At 42.3% G+C, this 8,146-nt stretch overlaps 1 pseudogene; it reads left to right on the forward strand.

Annotated features, from left to right (window-relative positions):
- Window positions 1–533: 533 nt before the first annotated feature.
- LOC133247193 (uncharacterized) lies at window positions 534–2,568 on the forward strand (annotated as a pseudogene).
- The last annotated feature ends 5,578 nt before the right edge of the window (window positions 2,569–8,146 follow it).

The following is an 8,146-nucleotide window of genomic DNA, read 5'->3' on the forward strand; positions in this document are numbered from 1 at the left end:
TCTCCTGCATTGCACGTGGATTCTTTACCATCTGAGCCATTAGGGGAGCCCATTTTAACCCACTCCTGGGTACTAATAATACTGATTGTGTGCATGCTGTGTGCATGCTAAGTTGCTTCAGTCGTGTCCAACTCTTTGCAACACCATGGACTGTAGCCCACCAGGCTCCTCTGTCCATGGGATTCTCCAGGCAAGAATACTGGAGTGGGTTGCCATTTCCTTCTTCAGGGGATCTTCCTGATCCAGGGATCAAACCCACATTTCTTACATCACCTGCATTGGCAGGCAGTTCTTTATAACTAGCACCATTTGGAAAGCCCCCAATAACACTGATTCAGATCAGATCAGATCAGATCAGTCGCTCAGTCGTGTCCGACTCTTTGCGACCCCATGAATCGCTGCACGCCAGGCCTCCCTGTCCATCACCAACCCCCAGAGTTCACTGAGACTCATGTCCATCGAGTCAGTGATGCCATCCAGCCATCTCATCCTCTGTCATCCCCTTCTCCTCCTGCCCCCAATCCCTCCCACCATCAGGGTCTTTTCCTGCGGGGAGCTGCCCATGAGAACGGGGTCCTTTGTCCAAAGGACACAAGCTCTGGGAGCTGCCTCAGTCCTTGAGGGTTTGCTTGCAAACATAGCTCTCTGTCCCGCCACCCCAGAGATTAGGCGCTTATTTACTGCAGACACCTGGAGTTCTGTGCAAACTTCTCACGCACAGGGAAATGTTATCTGGTGTAAGAAATAATAACAGGGTGCCATTCCCATGCTCTCAAGATTTCTTGTGACTGTTTGTAAGATGTATAGGTCAACCAAGAAAAAATGTCAACTGTCTTGTCTTTCTCACGCTTTTCTGCATAAATATAAGATGCTGAATAACGTTGATGTCAGACTGCGTCCCTTCATGGAGACGTGTCTGAACCTCTTGACCCCATCTTTGTTGTAGTCTCTTGCTTTAGTTTCCTTTCTCAGCCCCGCCGTGCACGTTCTCGGGACCTGATCGACTTTGCCGGCTGGCACGGGCAGATGGCGCCCGAAAAGGGACCTGAGAATCGGAGCGCGACGACGGCTGCTGCCCGTCAAGATTGAGGTAAGTAACAAGGAATTCCTAATTATTAAAGTAAAGTGCAGGGAGGGTGATTGTCGAGAGTAATAAATCATGGGATAAGACAATAGCCGCCAGTTATTTGTACATATGTTGAAAACTATGTTAAAAGGCAGGGGAATTCATGTAAATAAGTTACAGCTAGAGAAGTTTTTACTTTTTATAAAAGAAGTTTGTCCTTGGTTTCCAGAGAAAAGAACAGTTAATCTGGAAACTTGAAAAAAAGTAGGAAAACAATTGCAGACATACTATTCCTTACATGGTCCCAATCGTGTCCCTGTAGATACTTTTTCTTTGTGGACTCTCATAAGAGACTGTCTGGATCTTAAACATGAGGGACGTAAGATTCAAATGGCCCTCTGGGATTCCACAAAACCCGAAGTTGCAGAGCCTTCTGCCCCTCCGCCTGAGCCGCTTTATGCCGTGCCTGAGGGAACAGCTTGTAAGGCTGGAGGGAATGATGATGTGTTAAGCTCTGATGAACAGGAAGAGTTAAATGAACAAGCAGCTCAGTACCATAGAGAGGATATGCCTTGGGAAATGATGGTTAACATGCAACCCCCCTCAGCAAAAGGGGAATTAAAGCATTCAGGGCTTTCCGAAGAACAGCTGGAAAATTTAATTCAAAAAATTGTTATAACAGTAAAGAAGGATGCACAGGGAGACTCCCACTTCAGCCAGCCTATGCCTCCAACATATCCTCCCTCAGTTCTTGCTGGGCTCAATCCACCTGCACCTTTCGTAGAACCACGAGAGCCTGTAACTATCCCTGCTTCTTTGCCCGGTGAAAACATAAAAATTACAAGTGAGATATTATTATCTCCTCTTCAACAAGCGATTAAGCAAGCTAACGAAGAAGGAGAACATATTCCCGGGTTTTCAGGAATCTATCCAGTATTTGAAAATGCTTAACAGCAGAGGTATTATGAACCGCTGCCCTTTAAGCAACTGAAAGAGTTAAAAATGGCTTGTGCACAATACGGCCCGACTGTGCTGTTTACTCAGGCTATTACAGAGGCTTTAGGAAATCAAATCTGCCACCTAATGACTGGAAACAGGTTGCTCGGGCTTGTTTATCTGGAGGAGATTATTTACTATGGAAATCTGAGTTTTCTGAGCAGTGTGGGATCACAGCCAATATCAATCGGCGACAGGGACTGAACACCACTTATGAAATGATGGTGGGAGAGGGGGATTATCGAGGCACTAATAATCAACTTAATTATTTGCCTGGAGCCTACCCTCAGATTAGTGCTGCGGCTCCATGAGCATGGAAAAAGCTTCCAAATTCTGATAAAAAGACTGAAGATTTATCTAAAATTCGCCAGGGGCCAGATGAACCACATCAGGATTTTGTTGCCTGCCTGCTTGAGACAATTAGTAAAATGATAAGAGATGAGCAGGCGGGAATGGTGTTGACTAAATTGAGTTATTGCCTTAGCTGGTTTTAGTAGACGGCTTGATAATCATTATCCCTCAGATAAAATTTTGCAATTTGCTCATTATCACCAATTTCTCTTCCCAAAAACCGTTGTTTCTCAGCCCCTTGCCGACGCCCCAACTGTATTTACTGATGGCTCTTCTAATGGAATAGCTAGTTTGATTATACAGGACAATACTGCCGCCTGGCGTACTAATATTATAAGTCTGCTCAAGAAGTAGAACTATTTGCCGTTTTTCAGGCTCTATTACAAATCTCTGCTCCATTTAATTTATATTCTGACGGTCAATATATCATAAGAGCCTTAAAGACTATTGAGACTGTTCCATTTATTGGTACCCTGAATTCTACTATCCAAACTCTTTTTCGTGATATACAACATTTTATTGTTCTAGAGTTAATAAATGCTATTTTGGTCATATTAGTGCTCACTCTGGGCTTCCTGGACCTTTAGCACGAGGCAATGCTTTGGCTGACGAAGCTACATGTATGATATTTCCTTCATTAGAACAAATGGCAAAAACTTCCCATAGCTTACACCATCAAAACAGTAATAGTTTAAGACTTCAATTTGGCATTACTTGAGAAGCTGCCAGACAGATTGTTAAGCAGTGTCAAACATGTCCTCAATTTTTTAGTGTCCCCCATTATGGAGTTAATCCCCGAGGATTGTTGCCAAGCGACATATGCCAAATGGATGTTACGCATATTCCTGAATTTGGTAAACAAAAATTTGTTCATGTTACTATTGACACCTTCTCCAGCTTTTTACATGCCTCTCTACAATCCGGAGAAGCTATCAAACATTGTATAGCTCATTGCATTAAATGTTTTGCTGTTATGGGAACCCCTAAGACCATAAAAACAGACAATGGTCCAGGATACACTAGAAAAAAATTTCAATTATTTTGTACGCAATTGTCTATCTCACATAAAACAGGTATCCCTTATAATCCTCAAGGTCAAGGAATCATTGAACGGGCACATCAAACTCTCAAATATCAATTGCAAAAACTAAAGAAGGGGGAATTGTATCCCAATACCCCCTCCAGCTCTCTAAACCATGCTTTATTTGTTCTAAATTTTTTACAATTGGATATAAGTGGCCGTTCAGCAGCACAGCGATTTTGGAACTTTGATGCACAAACAATAAGACCTAAAGTCTTTTGGAAAGACCCACTTGTGGGAAAATGGTATGGACCAGATCCTGTACTAATTTGGGGACGAGGGCATGTTTGTGTTTTCCCACAGGATGCCGAAGCGCCGCGCTGGCTGCCGGAAAGGCTGGTACGCACAGCAGAGACGATCTCTAGTAAACCAGATGAGGAGGTTGGCGATTCAAGAGCATGATGAATTACCATCTCGGCAACAACTCCAGGCATTGATGCGAGAGGCACAGAATCGCGTTGTTATGCAGGGTGATCCGATATCACCTTTAAGCTTCCTGATAACCTTATTAATTATCTTAAATGAGATTAATACTGCACATTCTGAAGAATATTCAAGTGCTTTCTGGGCTTATTTTCCAGACCCTCCCCTTCTCCAACCGGTGGGCTGGGAGGGTCGGTCCATTCCCATATACACTAATGATACTGTGGTTTTGGGTGGATTTTCAGATAAACATATTATTCCTAATCAAGTTAATTTCTCTTATCATGGAGTGTTTGATCGTTACCTATTTGTCTGTCTAGATATTTTAATTCAATAGGATGCCTTTTTGTTGGGGAGTCAGGACATGCTGATTATGACAATGGTTGGAGCCTATATATTCCTGGAGTAACGAAAGAATCTGGAATTCCTCAATGTCGTAATGGAACTGGTCCTTTAGATATCCCTTTCTGCGACTTTAAAACAAAGAGAAGAGTCACTGCTGCACCATGGAAGCTGTGTCAAGATGGAACTGCTACGGTTTATAACATATTTGGGACAAATGAGTCATTGTGGGACTGGTCTTCAGACCCAGCCCGAAACCCTGGAGCTCAGGATAATAGAAACTTTGCATCCCGTATTTGGAACTTGGGCGGCTCTAAAGTGTTCCAAACAGAAATCTGGAAACTAGCTGCCGCCCTTGGATGTGAGGGTTCCTACCTTCAGGTGGGATCGAAAGTGAGACACGGTTATTTGCGGAATCTCACCATGAGATACCTTCGTGCATGTGTGCCTCACCCTTATGCTTTACTAGTAAAATCTGTAAAAATACAACCTGGGTTATGAAATTATAATGTAACTTGTAACAATTGTACCTTAACTAACTGCATCAGGGAAATTACTAATCAAACTAGGGTTCTAGTCTTAAGACAGCCTGCTTTTGTTATGGTTCCTGTAAAGATTAATGGGTCTTGGTATGATGAAACAGGACTTGAACTTTAGAGAGAAGTAGAGGGTGCTTTAATGCGTTATCACAGGAGAACAAGGTTAATAATTCTGGGATTTGTAGCTTTGGTAACTCTTATTGCTTCCTCTATTACTGCAGCCCTGTCCCTGGCACAATCAGTGCAAACTGCAACTTTTGTTAATAATCTGGCACAAAATGTATCCATTGCCCTGGGGACTCAAGAAGATATTGACAAAAAGTTAGAGGATCAATTGAATGCCCTTTATGATGTTGTAAAATTTTTAGGTGAAGAGGTTCAAAGTTGAGATTACGAGTACAATGTCATGCTGATTTTCGATGGATCTGTGTTACTCCCAAAAAATATAATGGTAGTATAACTGCTTTGGATAAGGTGAAAGCTCATTTAGAAGATATTTGACATAATAAAAATATTTCCTTAAATTTGCTGCATCTACATCAGGAAATAATGAACATTGAAAATACACCCAGACCTGATTTGGATGTTGCAAAAAGAGCTGAGTCTTTTGTTAAAGAACTTTTTCGACATGTACCTACTGTCAATAGTATTTGGTATTGGGAGCAGCCATGGGAGGACTATTCTTAATAATTTTAACTGTTTTATTTCTTGCACCTTGTTTAATTAAAAAACTGATTGATGATCTATGGATGATAAAGGCTTCCATCTATGGAAATGGTCTGCGGTTAAAGGAACATAAGCGTGCGCCTATATAAAAAGAAAGAGGGAGATGCAGGGAGCTGCCCGTGAGAATGGGGTCCTTTGTCCAAAGGACACAAGCTCTGGGAGCTGCCTCAGTCCTTGAGGGTTTGCTTGCAAACATAGCTCTCTGTCCCGCCACCCCAGAGATTAGGCGCTTATTTACTGTGGACACCTGGAGTTCTGTGCAAACTTCTCACGCACAGGGAAATGTTATCTGGTGTAAGAAATAATAACAGGGTGCCATTCCCATGCTCTCAAGATTTCTTGTGACTGTTTGTAAGATGTATAGGTCAACCAAGAAAAAATGTCAACGGTCTTGTCTTTCTCACGCTTTTCTGTATAAATATAAGATGCTGAATAACGTTGGTGTCAGACTGCGTCCCTTCGTAGAGACGTGTCTGAAACTCTCAACCCCATCTTTGTTGTAGTCTCTTGCTTTAGTTTCCTTTCTCAGCCCCGCCATGCACGTTCTCCGGACCTGATTGACTTTGCCGGCTGGCACCAGCATTTTCCAAAGAATCAACTCTTCTCATGAGGTGGCCAAAGTACTGGAGTTTCAGCTTTAGCGTCATTCCTTCCAAAGAAATCCCAGGGCTGATCTCCTTCAGAATGGACTGGTTGGATCTCCTTGCAGTCCAAGGGACTCTCAAGAGTCTTCTCCAACACCACAGTTCAAAAGCATCAGTTCTTCGGAACTCAGCCTTCTTCACAGTCCAACTCTCACATCCATACATGACCACAGGAAAAACCATAGCCTTGACTAGACGAACCTTTGTTGGCAAAGTAATGTCTCTGCTTTTCAATATGCTATCTAGGTTGGTCATAACTTTCCTTCCAAGGAGTAAGTGTCTTTTAATTTCATGGCTGCAGTCACCATCTGTAGTGATTTTGGAGCCCATAAAAATAAAGTCTGACACTGTTTCCACTGTTTCCCCATCTATTTCCCATGAAGTGGTGGGACCGGATGCCATGATCTTCGTTTTCTGAATGTTGAGCTTTAAGCCAACTTCTTCACTCTCCACTTTCACTTTCATCAAGAGGCTTTTGAGTTCCTCTTCACTTTCTGCCATAAGGGTGGTGTCATCTGCATATCTGAGGTTATTGATATTTCTCCCGGCAATCTTGATTCCAGTTTGTGTTTCTTCCAGTCCAGCGTTTCTCATGATGTACTCTGCATATAAGTTAAATAAACAGGGTGAGAATATACACCCTTGATGAACTCCTTTTCTATTTGGAACCAGTCTGTTGTTCCATGTCCAGTTCTAACTGTTGCTTCCTGACCTGCATACAAATTTCTCAAGAGGCAGATCAGGTGGTCTGGTATTCCCATCTCTTTCAGAATTTTCCACAGTTTTTTTGTGATCCACACAGTCAAAGGCTTTGGCATAGTCAATAAAGCAGAAATAGATGTTTTTCTGGAACTCTCTTGCTTTTTCCATGATCCAGCAGATATTGGCAATTTGATCTCTGGTTCCTCTGCCTTTTCTAAAACCAGCTTGAACATCTGGAAGTTCACGGTTCACATATTGCTGAAGCCTGGCTTGGAGAATTTTGAGCATTACTTTACTAGCGTGTGAGATGAGTGCAATTGTGCAGTAGTTTGAGCATTCTTTGGCATTGCCTTTCTTTGGGATTGGAATGAAAACTGACCTTTTCCAGTCCTGTGGCCACTGCTGAGTTTTCCAAATTTGAGGGCATATTGAGTGCAGCACTTTCACAGCATCATCTTTCAGGATTTGGAATAGCTCAACTGGAATTCCATCACCTCCACTAGCTTTGTTCATAGTGATGCTTTCTAAGGCCCACTTGACTTCACATTCCAGGATGTCTGGCTCTAGGTCAGTGATCACACCATCATGATTATCTGGGTCGTGAAGATCTTTTTTGTACAGTTCTTCTTTGTATTCTTGCCATCTCTTCTCAATGTCTTCTGCTTCTGTTAGGTCCATACCATTTCTGTCCTTTATCGAGCTCATCTTTGCATGAAATGTTCCTTTGGTATCTCTGATTTTCTTGAAGAGATCTCTAGTCTTTCCCAGTCTCTTGTTTTCCTCTATTTCTTGGCATTGATCGCTGAAGAAGGCTTTCTTATCTCTTCTTGCTATTCTTTGGAACTCTGCATTCAGATGTTTATATCTTTCCTTTTCTCCTTTGCTTTTCGCTTCTCTTCTTTTCACAGCTATTTGTAAGGCCTCCCCAGACAGCCAGTTTGCTTTTTTGCATTTCTTTTCCATGGGGATGGTCTTGATCCCTGTCTCCTGTACAATGTCATGAACCTCATTCCATAGTTCATCAGGCACTCTGTCTATCAGATCTAGTCCCTTAAATCTATTTCTCACTTTCACTGTATAATCATAAGGGATTTGATTTAGTTCATACCTGAATGGTCTAGTGGTTTTCCCTACTTTCTTCAATTTAAGTCTGAATTTGGCAGTAAGGAGTTCATGGTCTGAGCCACAGTCAGCTCCTGGTCTTGTTTTTGCTGACTGTATAGAGCTTCTCCATCTTTGGCTGCAAAGAATATAATCAATCTGATTTCAGTGTTGA

Source organism: Bos javanicus, chromosome 5, assembly GCF_032452875.1.
Source record: "Bos javanicus breed banteng chromosome 5, ARS-OSU_banteng_1.0, whole genome shotgun sequence".
Lineage (NCBI taxonomy): Eukaryota > Metazoa > Chordata > Mammalia > Artiodactyla > Bovidae > Bos > Bos javanicus.